The following is a 2,500-nucleotide window of genomic DNA, read 5'->3' on the forward strand; positions in this document are numbered from 1 at the left end:
TTCGGTTACCTGCACTTTTCATGAGATCGTGTGAAGAAGAAAGCACTCGTTTACAGATTAAGCCTAAGCGCTCGCTTCAGTGATTAGGCCTAAGCATTCTCATAAAATTTAGCTTTCATTTTGTGGTTCGGTTAACTACACTTTTCATGAGATCGTGTGAAGAAGAAACATTACCAGAAATTTAACACAAAATGGCGGACGCCCAGACTCGACCCAGACCTTCCGCTCTCTAAGTATGGCCGCCGATCGTTATAGAGAAATGTATGGAGAAAATTGAAGAAGTGGAAATTTCAGATCTAAAGTGGCATACACGACATTTGCCGACCTCTAAATGTAAAGTGTACGTACCATATCATTATTTACGGTAGTTTTGGTCTCTCGAAAGTTCGCCAACGTGCCGCCAACAACACATTTTACGAACGGCTGTTACAGTTCCTTGAGCTCTCTAATTCTTTCAAAAACGCTCAGAGGTGCCTACCTTCCCTCCACATTTTAGAACATTTCGTTGATGTGAATCCTTGGTGCCGACCTCTCTAATCGTCGATCGAAGTTCAAACTTTAAAACGTGATAAAAATCAGCCTTTATCCATTCCCCAAATTGCCGCCCAAATTGCGATAAAAGAGGTAAAAATACATCCATTTCTGCGATAAAAGCGGTACAAAACGCACCACTGCGCTTATTATTCCTTGTGAGAAGTAGGGTTTCTGTCTCCAGTTTGTTTTGATCGCCATCTTTACAGGTGGGTACTTCATATATGATTATTATTATACAGAATATCGCTGGCTAAGTGTACTGTGGGCCCTGATTTTTGAAAATTATTTTTACTCTGCCAAGTCACACGCATGAAACGAAGTTGTTTCTTCTCTCTAAAATCGTCATTCGAACAGGAGCCCAGACTCTAGTTTCCCCTTTTTCATCCTCCCTTGTATTGACAACCTCAAAAAAGAAATTAAATTGATTCAGATCCTTTGATAGTGTGTTATTTCAGTCCTTGTTTTTTCTATGTACTGCTTTCTTTATGCCGCCATCTTGATAATTTGAAACCGCGTGCCAAATACTTCGCGGGCGCAAAATGTCGCCGATTTCTGGTAATGGCACTCGTTTACTGATTAAGCCTAAGCGCCCGTTTCAGTGATCAGGCCTAAGCACTCTCGTAAAATTTTAGCTTTCACGTTACGGTTCGGTTAACTACACTTTCCATGAGATCGTATGAAGAAGAAAGCACTCGTTTACTGATTAAGCCTAAGCGCAATCGTCTGAAGAAGAAAGCACTCCTTTACTGATTAAGCTTAAGCGCTCGCTTCAGTGATTAGGCCTAAGCATTCTCGTAAAATTTTAGCTTTCATTTTGCGGTTCGGTTAACTACACTTTTCATGAGATCGTGTGAAGGAGAAAGTACTCGTTTACTGATTAAGCTTAAGTGCTCGCTTCAGTGGTTAGGCCTAAGCACTCTCGTAAAATGTTAGCCGCTAACATTTTACGAGAATGCTTAGGCCTAACCAGTTTCATTTTGCGGTGGCAGTGCGTCTTACTGGTTGCCCTTTAACAGTTTTCATTCAACGACTTAACCTCGTCCCCAGGGTCTCCCTTCTTCCCTCCCAAGGAAGGGAAGAAGAGAGACCCTAGGGACGAGGTTGTCATCGACTACGGGACTGCGAACCGCGGTGGCAGTTCATTTTAGTGCTTGCCCTTTAACATTTTGCATTCATCGACTACGGGACTGCGGACCGCGGTGGCAGTTCGCTTTAACATTTTGCATTCAACGACTACGGGACTGCGGACCGTGGTGGCAGCTTTTTTAGGTAGGACATTTGGTGGGCCGGGTATTCTGCAATTGCTCCGTGATGTTTTGGTTCACACGAATGATGTGTCACAATGTGTATATTCCATTGCTTATAAGGCAACCAAATGATGTAGAGGAAAGTCCCGGCCCTACAATATTTGATAACATTAACCCAATGAGAACAGTATCTGCCGACTACAGTCAAGGAAATGAGGCCCTCTTCGGTGAAAATGCTGGTAACAATGTGTACCAATGTCTCTTACTGCTATTATTTACCATCAAATAGAACATATAAATGTATGGACCTCTGCCACTTTATATAATATTTTGACCATTGGAAATAATCTATACATTTCAATAAGATATTTGGTACAGGCAAATGACCTTTTGCCGTTAACTGATGTTCCATGTATCGTTTCACTTTACAACAAAGTTTATACATTACAATACAGTGAGTCATTAGCTGGAAGTTTGTTCATGACATTAAATAATGGCCCATACATGTCTCTTCAAAATTCACTGATAGAAGTATTTTCAACGTCGAGACTAAACTACAATTGTTGTTTGTTAAGGCTGGTTTCCATATGATCGCAGGCGATCGCAGAAAGTTCTGCTCCCCCCGGGGGGGGGGGGGGGACTCCCATATGAAACAGACGGGGATGCTCGTCGTCTCGCTTACGGTAGTCTGGGAGCAAATGTCATAAAATAAGGTCCCG

The 2,500-nt window shown here is 42.2% G+C and overlaps 1 long non-coding RNA gene across 1 annotated transcript in view; it reads right to left on the bottom strand.

Moving 5' to 3' along the window:
* The window catches only part of LOC137969719 (uncharacterized), a 4,965-nt gene extending 4,063 nt beyond the window's left edge, over positions 1-902 (bottom strand). The window contains exon 1 of the long non-coding RNA XR_011116720.1: positions 479-902. This is a non-coding gene — a long non-coding RNA (uncharacterized lncRNA). The remainder of the gene's footprint in view (positions 1-478) is intronic.
* Positions 903-2,500: the final 1,598 nt, after the last annotated feature.

Source organism: Montipora foliosa, chromosome 9 (assembly GCF_036669935.1).
Source record: "Montipora foliosa isolate CH-2021 chromosome 9, ASM3666993v2, whole genome shotgun sequence".
In the NCBI taxonomy this organism is placed as follows: Eukaryota; Metazoa; Cnidaria; class Anthozoa; order Scleractinia; family Acroporidae; genus Montipora; species Montipora foliosa.